Source organism: Canis lupus, chromosome 15 (assembly GCF_011100685.1).
Source record: "Canis lupus familiaris isolate Mischka breed German Shepherd chromosome 15, alternate assembly UU_Cfam_GSD_1.0, whole genome shotgun sequence".
In the NCBI taxonomy this organism is placed as follows: domain Eukaryota; kingdom Metazoa; phylum Chordata; class Mammalia; order Carnivora; family Canidae; genus Canis; species Canis lupus.
Genome location: NC_049236.1, coordinates 25,332,739 through 25,355,560, shown reverse-complemented (window position 1 = coordinate 25,355,560; position 22,822 = coordinate 25,332,739). Strand labels below are relative to the sequence as shown.

The 22,822-nt window shown below is 36.5% G+C and overlaps 2 long non-coding RNA genes across 3 annotated transcripts in view; both read right to left on the bottom strand.

Annotated features, from left to right (window-relative positions):
* The window catches only part of LOC111099026, a 197,131-nt gene that overhangs the window by 105,698 nt on the left and 68,611 nt on the right, over positions 1-22,822 (bottom strand). The gene's annotated exons all lie outside the window — the stretch shown is intronic.
* Positions 1,917-10,270, bottom strand: LOC119869287. The gene is made up of 2 exons (XR_005370421.1): positions 10,209-10,270; positions 1,917-3,023 (listed from the first exon to the last, which is right to left on the bottom strand). It is a non-coding gene; the product is annotated as an uncharacterized LOC119869287 (long non-coding RNA).

Genomic DNA, 22,822 nt, shown 5'->3' with positions numbered 1-22,822 from the left:
CATCATTTTTTAAAATATCCTTATTTTTTTGCCAAAAAATTATTGCAATTTTTCTTGAGCTCACCAGTGGAACAATGGCAGATGCTACATGGCCAAGACTCAGAGAAAGTTGTGGTTTTCATACAGCTAATCATGTCATGATTTAAACTTTATAAATTCCAAATCTCATCTTTCATGCTAGAATTCTACATAATGCTTAAGAATAATTAAGGATATTTGTGACTAACATCAGGCATATCTGAGTTTGAGTCTAAATTCTGAAATTAGCTAGTTAATTCATGTTAAGGATACCACCTAATTCTCTGAGCCTTAATGCCTTTGTCAAAAAAAGTCAGAATAACAATTTATTGTATTTATAATGAGAACTAAATGAGCTAATATGTGCAAAACACTTGATACAAAATATTGCACAGAATAGGGACTTAATAATTGACAGCTGCTATTATTTTTTGTGCTATTGTTCGTATTCATCTGGAGAAAAGTAAGCAGGGATCATTTTTTTTCATAAACATAGATTTTGAGCCCTCCATCTATCCTGGCACACACCCCATTCCTTGTCTTTTTCATTGACCGTAACAGTTCCTTGTTCTAGTATCCATCTTAGGCTTTACAAAAAAGACAGAGCGAGGATAAAAAATTATATGAAGAAAGATCAAAGGAGAAAGACCAATAATAATGAATATTAGCAATAATCATCCCAGGACAATAGAAACTACCCTCAAAAGAACTTTATAGGCATCATACCATCATTTAGTCTTTGCAATACTCTATAAGATAGTTACCATTCTATCAAAAGTTAATACGCTTCCTCAAATATGTAGAAAGAAAGTAGGAGAGAGAGAGAGAGAGAGAGAGCATGCACACATGCCCTATAACAGGTTTGACAACATAATCCTTGTTCTGATCCTATGTACAATAGTTTACGAAGACAGGATAGAGGATCAGAAGCCATTCCTACTTCCTCAATAATGAAAGAACTCTATTAAACAAAAGTACACTCCAGTCTTTATATTCCCTAATGCCCCTTTCAACCATTGACTTTGATTTAACTGCACCATCAGTTCAGTTAGAACAGTAGTCAACTCCAACACTAGGCTCCACCAATTACTTTTTATTTCATTTACCAGATTTGTAGCAAAGTTTGAGTGAAAATAGTACAAAGAGCAGCAAACAGCATTGTGTTTTTGTACTTGGAATCTTTTCACTGTGCTAGAAACCCAAACAGCCTTACCTTAGCCACAAATACACACATATACAACATACAATGAAATAAAAACAGTTGTGTGATAAATGGGAAGTCACTTAAACTCCCAGAATCTTTGCTTTCTCATAAGCAAAATGAGGATTTGGCAGAAGGGTCTCTAAACCTAGGATTATAGGATACGAGAAGAAAAAAAACAAAAAAAAACAAATCAAAACAGAAACCTTTTTCCAGTGTCCTTGAAGGCAACTCTACTGGAGAAGGTGGTGAAAAGCTGAAATACTAAAAGGCAATATGTTTGTCACGCTTTTGGTGAGGCGAAAGAAGGCACTTTGATGGATAATAATTATATATTTCATTTGAAGGAATAAAAATAGGGAGGCCTGGCTGACTCAGTCAGTAGAGCATGCAACCCTTCATCTTGGGTTTTTAAGTTCAAGCCCCACATCGAGTATAGAGAGTACTTAAAATCTTTTTTTTTTTTTAAGAGTAATAATAAGGGTCTTCTATCTTGTTTCCTATAGACATTCTCTAAGTAGAGTTTATCATTTCTTCAGCTCCCTTGGAACCTATAGTACTATATGCAAACAGAGAGGAAAAGTTAATATCACAATAATCTGAACTCCAAAGATCATTTTTATTTTGTTTCAGATCAACATAGTTCTTCACTGGTTGACTTTGTCATTTCAGGAATGAAAAATAACATCCATTTATATACTTCTTAGAAAATTTTTATTTTCTCTATTTATATACCACAAATTACAACAATGAGATTTCCCATGGAACAAAAGAAAGACCTTTCAGACCTCAGCAATGGCTTCAGAGGATGAACACATGAGAAGACAGCTCTGCACAGTGGAAGTCTCTCCAAGGCCTGCAATGTGATATATGGCAGGTCACCTTCTTCCTGGCATTTTAGAGTCCCTAGATGCCAATAAGGAGTTAATAATGCTTATCACTGATCCCCTTCAGGCAAGGTTAGAAGGCTAACTAGAAAAGACTGTAAACTGGTGAGCTATCAAAAGTATGCTCTGGAGATACAGAGCTTCATGCTACTCTTAGAAATAAAATTACACAGAATGTAGTGCCTATTCCTGGTCCAGCCCTACCCTGTATCACATACGTGCCCCCTGCTAGTGGTGCCATACAATGTCCGTGCACAATTCCCATCAGACTTTCATACAGAAAAGTCCCTGCAGTATGGTCAGCCCAATCAGATGAGAAAATATAAGAGTTCAATCACCTATCTATTCTAATTTTTGTAAAAGTCCCTGCAGTATGGTCAGCCCAATCAGATGAGAAAATATAAGAGTTCAATCACCTATCTATTCTAATTTTTGTAAAGGTATAAATTGCTGACTTGAACATCAAACCATAGGTTATGAAAATCCACCACCTAAGCTGATTCTGGTTAGTGGTTTGAACAGATTCAATTAAACTGACATTCTAGCTCCTTGCATCTGCCCTTACATTCAAAGGAGACATACTCTGAACAGGTATTGCCAACAGAAGGGAGGGCAACTGACTGAAGGAACAGAGTACACTCTGTTATAAAGTTTACCTGGTGCATTAGTCAGAGATTTCCAGAGAAAGAGAACCATGAGGATGAGTGTATATGTCTAGAGACAAATTTTAAGGAATTATTTGATTGGAAAAGGCTAGAAGTCCAAAATGTGCAAGGTGAGCCAGCAGGCTGGAGACCCAGGTAGGAGCCAGGGCTGTAGTTCAAGTCCCAAGGCTGTCAGTGGCATAATTCTTTCTCTCTCATGAGAGGTCGATCTTTTCTTCCATCAAGACCATCAACTAAACAGATGAGGCCCACCTGCATTATGGAGAACAATCTGCTTTACTCAAAGTCCATTGATTTTAATGTTAATCTCATCCACATAAAACACCATGGCAGAAACATCCGGAATCATTTTTGACCAAATATTTGGGCACCATGGTTCTGCCAAATGGACACATGAAATTAATCATCACATCTTGTAATATGTATTTAATCTTCTGTTTCATCTGTTATATTGAGGAAACAAGGGGTATAAAAGTGACTTTGCTGCCTTTGCTTTTTTAAAAATTTTATTTATTTATTCATGAGAGGCAAAGAGAGAGAGGCAGGCTCCCCATGGGAGCCTGATATGGGACTCCATCCCAGGACCCTGGGATCATGCCCTGAGCTGAAGGCAGACACTCAACCGTTAAGCCACCCAGGTGCCCCTGACTTTGCTGCCTTTGAATGTTAAAGTACCTAGTTTTTGATCCCTAATAAGTGCTCAGTAAATGTTTATTACACTGACATACTCTGGGCCTTGACTTTGTACGTTTTTTAGACTATTGTACAGAATAATGTTAGGATTTTTCCTTGTACAGTTACCTAGTAAAAGGTATCCATCATTTAGGGACTGAATTGTGTCTTCCCCCAATTCACATTTGAAATCCTAACTCCCCATATGACTGTATTTGGAGATAGGGCCTTAGAGAGACATGAGGGCTAAATGAGGTCCCCAAAATGCAGCCTGAATCTAATCTAACAGGTGTTCACATAGAGAAAAGGCCACATAAGGACACAGTGAGAATGTAGCCATCAGCTAGCCAAAGATAAAGGCCTCAGAAGAAACCCAGCCAACACTTTGATCTTGCACTTCTGGCCTCCAGAACTGTGAGAAGATACATTTTTGTTGTTGAAGGCACCCAGGCTGTGGTATTGTGTTATGGCAGCCGGAGCAAGCTGATCCACCCTCTAATGTACCCTACACTTCCTCATTTACAAACTATTCCAGACCTGGACCATGGTCAAAATAGGGACCTGGAACAGTGATGGTGAAGAAAGTACAGTTGGTTTCAACTACATGGAGAAGATATGATATGTGGGCTAGACAGAAACTGCTATGAGGCCCCTGGGAGGAAACTAAATGTTTAAAAGAGGCGGATGCACACAGATCAGCTTCCTTCCCAAGCCTACAGAATACTAGGTAAGCTTCCGTTTTCTCAAAGAAATAAATGGCACTCAGCTCCTTCTCTAAAGTGCTTTTATTTTTTAGATGTAAACACTCTGGGAGAGTTCCAGAAATATCAGTCATCCACTCATCAGTCTACATTTTTTTTAATCTGCTTTCTCAAATAACTGAAATCTAAGGAGTAAGAAGAAGAAGAAAAAAATCTGAATCAACGTTAGTGGGGATGATTCAGAGGATAATTTCATGCAATCAGAATTCAGAAACCTACTGGGGATTCTAGGCACTTCTTCCAAAATTTATTTACAAGGGTTGGCCTTACTGTCCTCTGCATTTTAGAGACAAACTGGAGTTAAAGGCCATCAAAGAAACAAGTTTTCCTGACCATTATATTTCTGCCTTTCAAAATAAAACCAGTGAGAACCTCTATGCTACTGCATCTCCTGTAAGCATGGTTTCTTTTCTCAGTATTTCTTTAAAGTGTATTTAGCTTCTCTGTATCAGCCCATTTGCCATCCACAGTATTTTTGTCAACAACTACTTTTGCATCCCAGCCCTCCTTAGCCACCTAAATCCTGTCATCTTTGAAGATACAGAACTACTAGGAATCCTGCAAAGCCGTCCTTTGTAAGTTCAACTGGAGGTTCTCTTCCCTCTTCAACCTCTTTTGGTCCTTGCCATTCGTTTCACACTTAAAATGTAAACACAAAAGCCTTTGCCTTTTCATATATTAGTCCTAATCCACTGTTTAGATAATAAGTCCTTTTACTTCAGGGAATATTTTGTATGTCTAACTGTGCACACCTAAAGCATTGACTGGAACTGAAAACACACGAGTCTTCAAGATCTCTGCACTGATTGATTCGTGGGTGAGTGAGTGATTAAAGAGCCTGCCTATTCTTTAAGCATAATTGTCATGCTCATAATGATGTTTGGTATGTGATGGTGTTATGGCATGTCTGGTATACAAAGAAACAGGGCACCAAAGAATTCATAAAGGTCGTCAAACTACCTTTATTACTTTTGACTTTTGATTTTATACACAGATTTCTGCCCCCAACAGGGAACCATATGAAAAGCTGATATTCTCTGGAAACAATCCAGTCATTTAATCAAAAAAATTTGTCATATAACTATTAGTGCCATTGACTCTAAGACATCCTGGAAATACATATAGTGTGTGTGTCCGGGGACAAGGACGGTGACAAGTATTAGCAGGACATAATATCTGCTTTCATGGAACTTGCAGTTAAAGGAGACCAGAGCCATTAATGAAAAGTCATGTAAATGAGGACAGTAGCCTATGCCGCTCCCTATTGCCTTTTCCTCAATCCATGTAGCAGTGCAAGCATGGAAGTCCTGCAGAGGGAGTTGTAGTGATATGTAAGATCATGAAGCAGTGGGATTTGTAAGGTGTTTGGCGGCATCTAATGTGGTCCTAGCGGGGTAGCCTGGGTGGCTCAGTAGTTTCCAGCCCAGGGCATAATCCTGGAGACCCTGGATCGAGTCCCACATCGGGCTCCCTGCATGGAGCCTGCTTCTCCCTCTGCCTGTGTCTCTGTCTCTTATGAATAAATAAAATCTTAAAAATTTTTTTAAAAATGTTTAAAAATAAAAGGAATAAAAAAATAAAAAAAATTAAACAGCCCTAGTGCTCTTCACCTTTTGGTGTTCATGCCCTGATGCATGAGTTGATCTAGGGACCTGCAACTGATAAAGAGAATACAGCAAGTTTGAAAGACTTCCCTCTGACTCATGCTCTTTCTCTGGCTCATCTTGCTTGCTCACTTTGGTGAAACAAGTTGCCATATTATGAGCAGCCCTGTGGCAAGGAATGGAGGGGAGCCTCCCAGTGACAGCAACAGTTGCCCCGTGTGAGGAACTGAATCCTACAGAAACCGTGTAGGTGTGCTTAGAGGCAGATCCTCCCCCAGTTGAGCCTCGAGGTCACTACAATCCTGACCCATACCTATATTGCAGCTTTGTGGTAGCCTTTAAACAAGAGGATCCAGCTGGTTTGCACCTGAATTCCTAATCCACACAAGCTTTGAGATAAACCATTTTTGTTTTAACCAAGTTTGGGGATAATATGTTATATGTATTAGAAAACTAATATGCAACAATGTTAGAGAAGAATTTTCTGAGGATTTCCTTCATGTATTTTACCACAGGCCTTAATATATAGACTTCAACAGAAATAACTTTTCACTAAAAGTGAAATGATGTGGAGTAAAGAATTCAGGATTCCAGTTCTAGCTCATACCCTAAATAGGTATATGACCTTGGATGGACAAATCATATTGTCCATATATTTCTTCATCTGAATTTGCTCCTTCATAAACTAAAGGAAAGAATTAGTTAAGGCCTCACATTCCTCCCTGAGCTAAAAGTCTTGCTCACATGAAATTTAAAAATTGTTTTACTCACAAAGCTGATTGTGTATTTCAGTTCAGTATATATATTTTTTTGAGTTGGACTCTCTTGTCATGGGTGCTGGTCCAACTTCCTAACTCCATATTCTCCCTTAGAACAGTTTTTGTGGGTCTCATCTTATTCCTTTTGCTTAGTTTTTATATTCACATTGAGATTTCAAACCAACAAATTATGACAAAGAACCAGCATGCCTTGCCACAATTGCTTTCAAAAATAATTTTAAAAATCCACTAATGTACACTAAATCTTAGAGAGGTGGGTTCTATATTCAAAGCATTCATTTTGTCTAAAAACAAGAATTTAGATCTTCAGTTGTATTGCCTTTAAATAAAACAGATAATAGAAACAAAGTGGGTGAAATGGCATAATCTACTCACAACAGATGCTTTAACATATTTTAACAATCTTGGTTGATATATCTTTTTGTGCTATTTTAGATAAATGAAAACAACTGAATTATTATGCTAAAATGCCTTATACCAATGCTTTTGAAAGAAGAAAAAGGTATCTTCTGGGGCTAAAGGTAATAATTTAGATTGATTCAAAAATAGCTTAAGAGAAAACAGCTGGGGCACCTGGGTGGCTCAGCCAGTTAAGCATCTGACTTTGGCTGAGGTCATGATCTTGGGGTCCCGGGATCAAGTCCCACCATGGACTCCTTGCTCAATGGGAGTCTGCTTCTCCCTCTCCCTCTGCCTCTCCCACTAGAGCTTGCTATCTCTCTCAAATAAATAAAATCTTTAAAAAAGAGAAAAAATACCTAATCCTTCAGCACACAGCTCATTCCTTTCTATGTGAATGGCACTTATTTGTATTTCTGTTTTTTCCACGTTAAGTACATCAGCTGCAACATATATGGCAGATGGTTTAGCCCAAAGACTTGAATTTATTTATGAATCTTAGTATATAGTTAGGCCAAGAAATTCTGTATACCCAATACCCCATTAGTGTCTGTACACTAGTTAGAAGGAACTCTGTTAGAACTGGTTCATCTCCTTAGCTGAATAGAATGGGGCAAATTAAAAGTTGATGTTACTACATCATCATGAAGAAATTAATGTGTCATCAAAATGTCTCCAAGTCTGGATTCGATCCTGGTTCTAATTAGAAGTATTTGCTCTAACCCTTCCTTTCCTCTGCATACACACACACTTCTCTTCAAACTCACAAAGTTTCCGCTGAATTGGCAAGACAGTTCAGTATCAAATGTTATTTTATAAATATTTTTTGAGGGATGCCTGGGTGGCTCAGCGGTTAAGCATCTGCCTTCCGCTCAGGGTGTGATCCTGGAGTTTCAGGATCGAGTCCTGCATGGGGCTCCCAGCATGGAGCCTGCTTCTCCCTCTGCCTGTGTCTCTGCCTCTGTGTGTCTCTCTCTTTCATGAATAAATAAATAAATTCTTATAAATAAATAAATAAATAAATAAATAAATAAATAAATAAACAAATAAATATTTTTTGAATTGCAATATAAAGAAAAACCTAAGAATGCACTTCGGTTCCCAATTAGTCCTATTATCAAGTCCACATTAAATTTTTGGGCTATCAATTAAATAATGAGTGTTGGGAATATTTTGCAATAATTATATTACATGTGTTCTTTATTACATCAAATCAAATGTCAATTTAATAATGGATAATTTAATAATGGATTAAAATGGTAAAAATGAAAAAGTCCATGGTTCTTTTACAAAGAAACAATGTAAAAATATAAAAGAACAATTTTAGAGAGGTCTTTGTCATACTTCATTAGCTTTGATAATTTTCATGAGAACAAGAATTCAAATGGTTTTACTACATAATATGCTAAAAGTTATTCTTACCTCTGTTACAGAAATTTTAGGAGCATAAACACTCCATTAAGTGACTAAAACATGAAACACTTAGAGCAAACAATCTGAGGATTATCCCTCCCCCAAGCCAAAGGAAAAGTTGAATGGAAAGACCTTAGACATGACAAGACGTTAGATGCTAGCAACAGATGGTACAGCCCATTTATTTATTCTCTCATCCATACATTCATTTATCCACTTACTCATCAACACTGCCTTTTCTGTACCAAGTACTGAGCTTGGTACCAGGGTTTCAATAGTAAGTCTCATATTTGGTCATAATTAAAGTCTAGTGAGGAATATATGTATTCAAGTAAACCACATTTGACGCAGAAGCAATTATAGAGATATTGGAGATATTGGAGAATCTGATAATAATTATAGACTCCCTTCCAAGAAAATACATATTCTAATTATTCCAAAATTTAGTATGCAATTTCAGAGGCTTCCAGGACCCTCAAACATTCACCCACAGACCACTTAAATGTTACCACAGAATAAGAACATCTGGCTTACAGAGTCTCACTAATTTGTATCTGTGGTGTCCAACTTCAGGACAGCAGCATAAAAAAAGTTTTCAGTGACATGTGAACATTTTCTGTAGGTACAGTATTTGGTGGATAAACACACCCTTGCCATGGCCAGCTGCCTGCCATGCAAGGGAAATTTTAGAGACTCACACATTTAGCCTGAACTTCAGCAGTGTTGGCCCTGCTGTGTTTATAGAGAGTCATCTGTTTATAAACAGCTGGCCCAACAAGTAAAAAGATTATTTTTATTTACCTTATTTCCAAACCAGGTCTTCTACTAGAAGGATTATAAATTAAGAAGAAAGACAGTCAAAAAAATTGGCTATTGTAAAGTATCTCCTTGTGGTAGAAGTAAATACTTCAATGGTATTTCTGGATTCATTCAAAGCTAAACTGGGAATTTTTTTTTTTTTTTTTTTTTTTTTTTTTACAGCTTAAGTCTCTATGTTTAGACATATTTAAAGTTGCCAATATGGAGCCAATTAATTTAAAAAATAATAACCAAAAAACGCTTAAATAACTTTTCAGTTATCAATTCAAACCTCCCATAAATTTAGTTAATTTTAAAAAGAAGGTATCTTTGCCTTATTTTCAAAATTAATTTTAAAAATCCAATTGAAATAAATTTAGGTATAGATTTAGTCACTCTTGAAAATTAAGCTGAGGTTTCAATCTAAAATATCAAGGAATAACTGATTTAAGCAAATGTTTTTTCTGAAGGCAACTGATTAAAAGGAGATTTATTTTATAGAATGAGAAATTATGACCTGAGTTGATAGAAGAGGAACCTGAATCTACAGGAAAAATGACATAGTTCCAAAGACAAAGCTACCCAACTCTATCAAGCTTACTATTTTTACTATCAAACATTTTTATCTTTAATTTTATTTAAATTTGATTTCATAGGAATAGCGTTAAAGAAAAAATAAATCAAAATATTATTTCATTTTCACACCATTCAATAACTTATCATTCATTTATCCATCCATCAACTTTAACAGGTATTTACTGAGTAACTTCTCTACAATGTGTTCAAGAAATGGCAAGGAGACCTGGCTGGACTAGTGAGCTAAGTAGTCAATCCTAAGACATGAGAGATGTAGTCAAGAGCCCCTTCAAAAGGTCTTGCTGGTGTACAGCAAAGTTCATAATTTCTTACAAATGCAAAACTGACCTATTCAAATGTTTTAAATAAAGAAGTGATACAAACAGACATATTTTAAGTCAATCTACTCTTTTAAAGCTGAACTTTCCGGGGTACCTGGGTGGCTCAGCGGTTGAGCATCTCCCTTTGGCTGATGTCATGATCCCTGGGTCCTGGGATTGAGTCTCGCATCAGGCTCCCTTCAGGGAGCCTTCTTCTCCTTGAAGTCTATGTCTGTGCCTCTCTCTGTGTGTATGTCTCTAGGGAATAAATAAATAAAATCTTTTAAAAATTAAATTAATTAAATTAAAGTTGAACTTCCTACTCTAATAAAGCTGCTCTACAAGCTCTATCAAACATTCCTCAAGGGAAGCCCAGGTGGCTCAGCGGTTTAGTGCCGCCTTCAGTCCAGGGCCTGATCCTGGAATCCCAGGATCAAGTCCCATGTCAGGCTCCCTGCATGGAGCCTGCTTCTCCCTCTGCCTGTGTCTCTGCCTCTCTCTCTCTCTCTCTCTCTCTCTCTCTCTCTCTCGAATAAATAAATAAAATTAAAAAAAAAAATACCTTGAATTTTCCTTTCTCTGTGCTCACAAATTGTTTTGATTGGAAATCCTGATTTTTAAAGCAATTAACCATTTAGTAATATGAAAGTTTGAGGATTGAAAAAACTTTAGCTTTAAAAATAATTTAGGAAAAAATTTATCTGGAAGCACACTGAAGTCAGAAGATTTTAAGAACAATCCCGTTGCTATGACTAAGTAAGTGGCTGTGAAAATTCATTTTATGTGGCTGCCTCTAAGGGCCTGTTGAACTGTGACTATCTCTCCAAACTAGCTACAAAGCCATGCTCCTTTAGTTATATACTGTCTTCCTCACACTTCTCCCAGGGTCATGGTATTGTCTTCCTTTGCGCTGCTGCTCCTTATCTCTTATTACTGAAATCAGCAAATGTTTCATGTAGCCAAATTCATTAAGGAATTTCTTTGTGCTAAACACTATGAAGGATCATGCAAACAGTACAAAGAAAAAGAAAGTCTCAGGAAGAAACAGAGAAAGGAAAGAAGTCACAATTAAAATATAGTTTGGGCAAAGGAGTAATCAAGAAGAAAATAAATGAGTAAAATAATATTTACTGTGTGGCTACCATTGCCAGTAACTTTATAAGGCAGACATTCGTGTGTTGAACACTAAATATATGTTACAGCTACTAGCAGCTAACATTACCCTATAATTACTAGGCACCAAGCAATGTGTATAGTAACTCATGTAATCTTTCTCACAGCTCTGTAAGTAAAAGAGATGGGTATTGTCATTACCCCATTTTATAAAGGAGGAAACTGAGGGAGTCTGGCTCCAGAAGCTGAACACTTCACCTAGACTCTTTTCAAATGTCTGTAAGACTAAAAATCACTTGCATAACATGTTAAACAGAAATATGAGCATTACATTTTTGGTAGATTCTGAGGTGAGGCCAAGGGCCATGAATTTTTACAAACTTCTAAACCACCATCACTACCACCATATTACCACTACCAAACCATCATGATAACCCAAATTCAATGATTCAGATTCTGATATTAATGGCTCTTTAAATTATTTGAAGAATCCTGTGCTATGATACCCCATATCTTCCATCACTGTGTTAATTAAATTCTATGTGCACGTACTCATCTAGAGATATTGATACATGCATATTCTAATTTAATAGTTCTAATATGGACCCTAAGTGCCTACGTTTCTAACAAACTTAGAGGTGAGGCCAATGTGGCCATTTCAAGAATCACATTTTCAGTAGCTAGGACCTAGTACGATACCAGAAAATTGAGGATAAAATGATACGGAATATAATTCTTCTCCATAAAAAAATGTATAGTCTCCATCAACAAAATGAAAAGGCAACCTACTATATGGGAGAGAATATCTGCAAATCATATATCTGAGAAGGGGCTAACACTTAAAATATATAAAGAATCCATACAACTCAATACTGAAGAAAACGATCTCATTTAAAAATTGAGAAAGGACCAGAATAGACATTTTCCAAAGACATAGATGGCAAACAGACACATGAAAAGATGCTCAACATTACTAATCATCAGGGAAATGTAAATCAAAACCACAATGAGATATTACCTTATCAAATGCCTATTATCAAAAAGACAAGTAATAACAAGTGTTGGCAAGGACATGAGAAGACTAAACCTTTGTGCACTGTTGGTGGAAATATAAATTGGTGTAACTACTATGAAAAACATTAGGCTAGTTAAAAAATTAAAAATAGAATATCTTATGATCTAGCAATTCTACTTCTGGGTACTTTTCTGAAGAAAGTGAAAATATTAACTCAAAAATATATATGCACTCTGATGTTCTAGACAGCATTATTTACAATAGCCAAAATATGGAAATAATTTAAGTGTTCACCAATGAATGAATGGATAAAGACAATATGGTGTATATATACAATGGAATATTATTCAGCCATAAAAAGAATGAAATCTTACCTTTGCACAACATGGATGGACCTTGAGAGGATTATACTAAGTGAAATAGGTCAGACAAAGACAGACAAAAACTATATGATCTTATTTTTATGTAAAATAAATTTAAAAAAAACTAAGCTCATGAATAAAAAAACAGATTGGTGGTTATCAAGAAAGGAGCAGGGCTGAGCAAAATGGCTAAAGGAGGTCAAAAGTTACAAACTTCTAGTTATAAATAAGTCATGGGAATGTAATATACAACATGGTGACTATAGCTAATTATACTGTATTGCATATTTGAAACTCACTGGAAGGATAAAAATATACAAATCAAATCATTGTGTTGGATACCTGAAACTAACAATGTTACATGTCAATTACACTTCGATTTTTTTTTAAATAATTTTATTATCTAGAGAAGCAGATGGAGATATAACCATGTTTTGGGAACATGAAGCATATTGAAAGGGAGGTGAGAGGAAATTTACTAAAAAGAAACCCTTAATCTGAGATTTGAGGGAAACAGTGTTCAGGTGCATGCTCTTCAGGAATTTACTAACATAAGACATGAGACAAATACAAAACTAACTTAAAAAAGTAATGTAAGGCAGTATCTCTATAATAGAAATACTGTAGAGCTTCAAGGAAAAAGAGATTACTTCTGTTTCTCTCTCATAAATATCTACTACATTTACCAATTGTTTTATATCTGTTTACTAAGATGTCTTCCCCAATGGATAGAGTCCCTGGGAAGCAGAAACCATCATAACAATAGTATCATTAAAATCCATCCCATTGGCTCATATATAACACACATTTTATATGTTAAATGATCACTGAAGGCTTCAAGGAGGTAGGTTTGTAATCCATGTGAATATTCCAAATATAAAGGGGCTTAAGCAGCAATATTCCAAATTAGAGAAACAGTGTGAGAGGCCATGTTACTACTATAATTCTATTACTTCTCATTCTGAACACTTGTGGATGTCACAGAATGAGACCAAACTCTTTGTGCTAAGCCTCAATAACACAAGTATAGATCAAAGACAACAGCACCAAACTTTATTTGATGAAAGGCCTTAAAAGACCATGCCTTTTGTTGATTTGAAGGACAATTGTATTGCTGTTCAGATAGTTCAGTAGTCAATCCTTTCTTATTCAAGGCTTCAGATAAAAGTATAAACCCTGGACTGGCATTTTTGTTGCAATTTTTTGAAAGACCATAAAGGAGAAGATGCAACTACCCCATATAAATTGTGATATAATAAATATGTATTGTTTTAAGTGACTAAGTTTCAGGCTAATTTGTTACACAGCAATAGGCAGCTAATACAAACAGTTAAGGTATGTAAAGCATATTCTCTTTCCTCATGAATCTCTCTTCATAAGGACTAAGGTGACTAAGTTTCCGTTACTTAAAAAAAAATGGTGGGGAGGGGGCTACAGGTGAGACACAGAGAAGAGAGGAGTTATTTCTGCCTAAACACATACACACACAAAGTTTTTTAAAAGAAAAGGACACTCGTATTGGAATTTATAAATAGGTAGAATTTTACCAGGCCAAGGAAACATATGCACAGCAAACAGAAGAAAGAAAATAGTCAAAAGCATAAAAGTAGTAAGCTTTTCAACATTTTATTCCTTATTATTCAGGAAATGATATATAACCCCACAGTGGCAAGAATGGGGGAGAAGCACCAGGAGAATACACTGAAAACTTCAGTTTAGAAATAGGATTTTAACAGCTTTGAGACAGGCTAAGGAGATTAAATGTTTTTGTTTTTGTTTTTTAATGACAATGAGAAATTGGGCTAAAGAGTTGGTAATAAGAATGGAAAAAAAAAGAAGAGAGATCAGGAAAAGACATTTCTAAAGTAGAATTAGGAGGATTTGCAGTGGATACATTGAGTTAGTAATGCAGTGGGAAGAATTGATGATGACTAGCAGTCTCCAGTATGGTTCCTGGATATTTGGAACAAAGCCAGCTTTAAAAAGTGGGACACTTTGAGTTTGAAGTACCCATCTAGGTGACAATATCCAGGAAACAGAGAGAGAGATGTTTTTGGTAGTATTGGCATTTCAGAGATTAAGTGAAGGTATTAAGGGGGTGAAATTTTAAAGCGAAAAGAGACAGAGGATGATATGGAAACTTGAGATACACCAGTAACTAAAAATAGATTCAAAATAGTGTGCTGAGGATGCTGAAAATAAGCCAGTATGAGAAGCACGGGTAGCAGCTGTCTGAGGGAGGTCACCAATATAACTTCTGGAGGTGTCAAAAGTATGGCTTTTGAGGAAAGATCATCAGATGCTATAACTGGGGTAGTAGCTTGATCACTGTGAGCAATTTCAACAAAAAGGTAAATTCAGACTTCTGTACAGTGAGGAATGTCTCAGGCACTGAGGTGCGCAGCGGTGAGTGAAGTTTTTTTTTTTTTTTTAAAGAGGTTCATGATAAATAGAAGGAAAGGGAACTTGCAAACAAATAACTGTAGGGCAAGGGTATCTTTTTTCCTTAATTTAGTTTGTGTAATGAGAGAGTGAGTTAGAGTCTAAATCAGAAGAGAAGGAATCAGCCCAGAGAAATGGTAGGTGTTATAGAAAGGGGCAAAGCCACAGAAGAGATGGGAGTAGATGAAAAGGTCATCTTCTTACATGGACTGATAGAAGTAAAGATTGTTCATGGCATAGTTTGGTGTGGTGGATACTGGGAAAAAATCTGAGCGAGCCCATGTTATTCAACAAGACTGAAAGTTCATCTTTTGACAGTGAAGGTTTAAGAATGGTTTGAAGAAATTAAGAAAAATGGTGACCATTCCTGTCAGAAGCCGGAAAAGAAACTGAACGGGCATAAAATAGCCAAGCAAAAGTGGTTTTAAAATAGATTTTACCAGATTGCTTTACCAGGGTTAGAAGGGAAAGCTTTGCAGACTTCTGGTCCGAAATTAGATAAATCCAAAAGGGCAAATTATTTTAAAATATGAAAATGTCTAAGAATCTTAAGAGCCATGTTTTCTTAGGTCTCAAACACCCTCAATTACAAAGCACCTCATTAATTAAATGACAGCTTTAAGTGATAAAATAAATTTTAATTGTGTCTGGTGAAATTCTTTTGTAATCAGATTCATCCAGGTTATAACAATAAGAAAATGTGTTTGAGGAAATGCATGCATCTCCTTAAAGAGGACATGTCTTCTCCTTGACACCCTTTATATTCTCAGCATATCCTAATACTGAGTAGTAGCTTTCTAAATTTATTTTGATACATAATATCATATCATATCATATCACATCATAATCTTGCGGATCCATAATTTTTCATTCTAATAAGACGATCCTGATGGTAACTAACAATTAATAGAACAGAAAAGAAATGTCATTTCTCCTATTTTAGAATGGCAAACAACTGTTTCTAAAGAAGGCTCATGTCGAACCCTAGTAACTTGAGATTTGTGATCATGTACTTAAAGCATTAAAAGAAAGTTGATTTTTTTTTTTTTCACAACACACAGGAAAGGCCTAACTAAGCAATTGTCTAAATGCAATCACAAGGCAAACATTTTACCTGAGTGGGCACAAACCATTTTAAAGTAACTTCCATGCAATAATGAGTATGAAAACACATTATGTTCTAATTACAAATCCATGGCATGTATTCTTTTTTTAAAAAGATTTTATTTATCTACTCGTGAGAGACACAGAGAGAAAGAGACAGAGACACAGGCAGAGGGAAAAGTAGGCTCCATGCAGGGAGCCTGTCGTGGGACTCGATCCTGAGACCTCAGGATAACAACCTGAGCCAAAGGCAGATGCTCAACTGCTGAGCCACCCAGGCATCCCCATGGCATGTATTCTTAAGATTATTCATAACAGGTTACTATTGGACAATAATTTTGATATCTCAAATTGAGATATGACAACAAAGACTTAAAAGTAATAAGACCATTTCCATTTCCTTACAGTTTACTGTGATTGAGTCCTGCATTTTATTTCAGAGGCTTTCCCCCTGGATTATTCTCTATTAATAAGAAGGTAAGTTCTTCCCAGACAGTTCAGTGCCCTGAAAGATCTTTCTCTCTACACACACACGCACACACACACCTCCACTGGCCCCAGATCCTGTCCCATCTCTCTATCCTATTGTCCAACCCAAACGCTGCCATAATGGCTGATAACTCTGGTATGGTCTTGTGATCTCATACCTACATTCTGCTTCTTGGTCTTACCTCATTTGTACTATCTTCCTCAAATTTCTTTTTCACGTTTTTGCCCCTCAAAACTATTTTTTAGATCTTACTGGATAGCATAGTCTGGGGTTCTCAAGTTCTGTAGATCTGTCCTGCCTACAAAGGATTCAGACCAGGCTCACTTAGACTGTGAGCTCCATGAGAACACAGACAATGGTCACTGTGTAAGAGAAACTCAATTAATAATTAACTAATTAACAAATACATCCTGTCTGGGCCCAGCAACCAGGGTAGTTGCTCATCCAGGGAGGAAATTGAGACAAGTTCCTTTTCTAGACTACCACGCCCCCTGGTACAAAATCGACATTGACATCTATATTTAGAAGACCACACTGCAATTAGGTTAGCATGATTTCTGGCCCACTTAGCTTCCAGTAACTCCCAAACAGATTTAAGGTTTTGATATCTGATGGTGATTAGCAACACAGCTGAATGCCACTTCCAAGAGACAAGAAGTATCAAAATCCCTGAAAGAGTAGAGCAGTGGGTTAGTCCTTCTGCTCGTATGACCTGAAAGGTTAACTTTGTGGGATGTAAACACTATCTGCTTTTAGATATTCATGTCCTGATCCACCATTTTAGGACCCAACTGAAACCTTTGAAGCTTCTCCAACAAAAGTTTCCTGGCATTTTTCAAACAATTCAGAATGTTAGTGTCTTCGGTGAACTTTATAAAGAGGGAGAGATGGGGGAGTGGGGGCACCATGTAATTCAGTGCTCAGAAACTGATGAGTGCTGTACTTCAAAGAAACCATATCTCTTCTGACGAGCCTGACAGGAAGCACCAGGATAGTAATCTGGTACCTGGAAATGTGGTTAGTGAAACAGACTTCAACTCGATTTCTTCCCCCAAAGAATGTCGTCTCCATCTGGAGCTTAGAAAAGCAAGCTCTTCGTAGAGAATATCTTTTTAAAGAGCACAACAATCAGGGTAAATGTCATCTTCATTAATCATCCTCTCATATAATATAGTCAACTGTAAAAATTGTATCAAGTCTAATTTCCTGAGGAGATGAGGGGAACCGTGGAGTCTAAGCAACTATCAGACCTAAATGTGAACTAAAGCAGAGCCTTTCCTCATGCATCTCAGATAGGATGGCTCCTGCCATCTTCTCTTTTTTTTCTCCATTCTCCTCTCCTTCCACCACACCAAATGGAGGAACAAAAGCAAGGAGAAAATGGACAATCGTCCTTAAATGAAAAGGCCATTTTATTTTATTTTTTTTATCTCTTTTCAATTTTTTTTCTTTGTACATTTATTTTTTATTGGTGTTCGATTTGCCAACATATAAAATAACACCCAGTGCTCATCCCATCAAGTGCCTCCTTCAGTGCCCGTCACCCAGCCACCCCCACCCCCTGCCCAACTTCCCCTTCCCCCACCCCTAGTTCGTTTCCCAGAGTTAGGAGTCTCTCATGTTCTGTCTCCCTTTCTGATATTTCCCACTCATTTTTTTCTCCTTTCAGAAAAGGCCATTTTAGAGAGAAAAAAAGCAGTCATATATCATCTATTGTATCAAACAGGACCCACTATTCAGTCTACCAGAACTACTGTAAATTTCAATGTAAAAATAATCTATGACAAATTATAACTTCTATATTATCTTGTGATCTTAACGATAAAGAAGTAGTCTAGAACAACTGCTTGGAACTGGGAACACCTCTTCAAGCCACTGACAGTGTTTTCATGGACAAAAATACAAATTTTTGGGATTCCTGGGTGGCGCAGCGGTTTGGCACCTGCCTTTGGCCCAGGGCGTGATCCTGGAGACCCAGAATCGAGTCCCACCGTCGGGCTCCCGGTGCATGGAGCCTGCTTCTCCCTCTGCCTGTGTCTCTGCCTCTCTCTCTCTCTCTCTCTCTCTCTCTCTCTCTGTGACTATCATAAATTTAAAAAAAAAAAATTTTTAAATACAAATTTTATTTAAGCTAATTCAGAGTCATCTTTAAATAGCATCAGGACAGTTACCCATACATTACTAGCTTTTAAGTTCAATGACCAGTTACCAATTGTTTACATAATGTAAAATCAATAGAAATATTAGCATGGAACAGAAAAATAGGTTGAAAAAAATGGACAAAACAAAGGTGCCAGGAAGACCAAACATCTCTCTCTCTCTCTCTCTCTCTCTCTCTCACACACACACACACACACACACACACTCAAGAGCAACACCTACAACAAAAATGATTATAGTGCACTCAATAAAAATCTGTGACAGGGACACCTGGGTGGCTCAGTGGTTGAGCACCTGCCTTTGGCTCAGATTGTGATCCCAGGGTCCTGGAATTGAGTCCCGCATCAGGCTTCCCACAGAGAGACTGCTTCTCCCTGTACCTGTGTCTCTGCCTCTCTGTGTCTCTCATGAATAAATAAATAAAATCTTTAAAAAAAATCTGTGACAGACTCAATAAAATGAGTATGTACCTAAAGTATATGAGTATATACATACATTTGCAACTTTTTCCTGTAAAAGATCAGATAGTAAATATTTGTGAGTCATAAGCTCTCTTAAACTAGTTAACTCTGCACCGTAATGTGAAAGCAGCCATATGCAGGCACCCAAAATTGTATGGCAAGGTTCTAAAAATCTTTATTCAAAAAATAGGCAGCAAGAACATTCGGTCTGGGGACCATAGTTTGCCTATCCTTGATTTATACCCATGCATGAAATTGTCAGGAAAGTAGTACACACTTGGTAAAATCTGAATGAATAAATCAGTACTGTAAGAACTCCTGAACACATACATACATGTATTTCAACAAGGAGGGATGGTGTCATTTGTTATAACTAAATAATAGAATCTGACTTTTACAACTGGAAGTAACTTTAGGAATATCTAAATATCAACCCATTAATTTTAGTTGAAACTGAAGCCAAGAGCATTCAAATGGCAGGTATCATGTTACACTTATCTTTTTAAGTAAGAGCGCATATCAAAAAATCCTAAATAATCATTTTTAAATGCCAAACTGAGACTTCCCTAGATGGAGTGATATGGAACAAGAGAGACATCATTGTCATGGCATTTTTGTTTGTGATAAAGGCAAGCAACAATTTAGTGTCTCTGTTATGTTTTTTAATGACTCTACCATATTTGCCATAAACTATATTACTTAGGGAAATGACTTATTTAACAAAAATAAACTGAGCTTCAGTCAATTATCATCACGACAAAAATTGTCAGACACAGTAGAAAGACAAAGAGGCTCGATTTTATCTGAGTAAGATAGAATCTACTAATGTTTATCACCCATTTTCCCACTTCATGACTGATTTGTTTGGTTATCAAACATATAAGTCATTTTATCTACCATATGTTTGTTCTGTTTCTCTAAAGGGGGTGCTGCATATAAAATAGAGGGATTATACAGATACAGATAACCTATATCTATAGCAATAAAAAGTGTTTGTATTTCTATTTAATGACTATCAAGGAAAGGAACCTCAGTTACAGATGAAATATTGGGAGAATTTTAAGGATAAATGCACATGAAAACAATGCTATTCTATCATTGCATTAGTATTGTATGGTATTTTAGGAAGACTAGAGGAAGATCTAAGGACTGGTTACTAGGGGTGGAACAAAGCCCAGTCTGGTCTTGTTAACAACAGACCGATGGATATCAGATGTTAACCCTTCTCCTAAATAACTATTGATATTTCCGTTCCTTCTTTAAAACATTTCATGTTAGAATGTTCATAGGTCGTGGAAAGACAAGGAGGCCAATCAATTAAGTAAAAGGAGGTAAACATACTAACAAAGAAACAAATATGACAAAGTCAAGGTTAAGAATATGAATAAATTTAAATAAATCTGCTTCTCTAAAAAAAAAAAAAAAAATCTGCTTCTCTGAAAGAGAAGTAACCCTAAAGATAAAACATCACAATTTGGTAGAAAAAGTTGTTTTTTACCAGTCAAGGTAAACAGCCTTGAACCAATCACTCATTCCTCCTGTTCTTCAGTTTTCTAGTTCCTGAAATGCAGGTTTGGACTAGATGTTCTGTAGGTTTCCTGAAGGTCCATCTTTTTTATTGTGTGTGCTTAAACACTTTGCATTTTCTAAATAATTACCCAACCAAATTAAACCTTATCTGAACTCCATGGTCATATGAGATCGTGGAACGAAGAGACGTGAGGCCATTAAGCATTTCACATTTTTCTTTCATGAGAAAATGACTTTTAACCAGGATAAAATTCGATAAGAATTTTAAATCACAAACTAAAGGACAACTCAACATAACATTTTAAAAGCTATGAATGAATTAATCATGTTTGGAGAACTTCCTAAAGCCAATGGGTAATGCTTCTTTTTGCAAGGTAACACATTCTTCTGATTAAAGCACCAGACAACGAGGACTGCATGATAATAGAATGCAATTCTGTTAGTCCATTCAGGTATTACATTGTCATCGTAGATTAGAATGCTAAATTTGGGACAGAATAGCTCTGAAAATTTTTAATTGAGTAAGATAGTGATGTTTTTTCTCTGCAAAGAGTTACTGCCTATGTACTCTTGGATTGACCAGACAATTAGTACAGACTTCTAATACTTGCCAAAATCAATAAAATACAAAACTATTAACTAATCTGCCTACCTCTTATAAACTACTATTTCTAAGGGGACTTTCCCAATTGCATTTAATCAAGGGAAGAGTTTTTTTTTTATCAATTTTTGTTTGTTTTCTCGTTCAGCAAATGTATGTTGAACATAAACTAGGTGCCAAATCTGTATGGTTTTCTGATATCTGCTACAATATCCAGAAAACTACTTGGGGAAAAATGGTTTGTTTCTATTAAAACCATGTATTTAGTCACATGATAGGGTTTTTCTTTTCTTCTGATCACTGGTTTTCTTCTCTTACCATTGAGCTATGCTTTTGCTTAACGAGGACTTTAATTTACGAGTATCCTTAAGACATAGTTGGAAAACTATACCTCCATAAAGTGGTGAAACAAAATGCCTCATAGTTCCAAGGACCCTCAGTCCTCAGAAATGTGATCCCATGATTCCCTGTTTCTGGCCTTCAAGGGTCTCATTTTCCTAATCCAAAATCCTTGGATCTCAAAGCTCAAATCCATAGGTGCTTGCCTCAAGACTTCATAGGCAAGAGTTCCACAGAGGATACGATGTGATGGCAGAGGTGCAGACACCATAAAAACAGAGATGGTGGTAATAAAAGCCAATGTTAAGTGCCTCTCCTTCAGGCACTATGATGGTCTCTTTACATACAATATTTCAGGTCATCTGACAACCAGCCCGTGGAGAAGGTATGATTACCCCATTTTGCAAATGGAAAAGCTGAGGTTCACAGTGAGCTCAGAACTAGGTTTAATACAATTCAGTATGACCCTGAGTCCTCTGCCCCCAATATTCCATAAAATTAAATAGACCAGGAGCAGTGGAGTGGAGGGAAGCAACTAAAGAAAGTCACAGATGTACATATGACTCCCTCAACCTACATCCGGTGAGGGCAGGAACCTAGTTGCTTTTGCTGTTCACAGCACCTCACTGGGGATATTGTAGCCACTTCCTAGACATGGTTAAATAAATGATAGTTTATAGGCACATTCTTTTTTCGACCTTTACATGGTGGTGACTTTTATATTTATGATAGACAAAAATCAACAACTAAAATGAATAGAAAGGTTTATATCTGTATTCGGGTCATACATTTATCACAATAAGCAATGTTGAACATTACAAAAGTAGATATAAGAAACTCTGAGCTTGAATAATTTTAAATGACTACTAATTGGCCTCTGCTTTGAAATTGTCAGAGAAGGATCATGTATAAATATGCAAAGCAGCAAAAAAGAACAAAGACTTATTGCTAATTATCTCAGAAGATTCTTGGTTAATATCACCAAAATCATGCACAGTTGGATTTATCATTTACATGATCTTTCTCCTTTAGAGAGGAATACATTTATTAGAAAAAGGATGCTTATGATTCTCATTCTCTTCAAAACTGAACATTCCCTCACTTTGCTATAA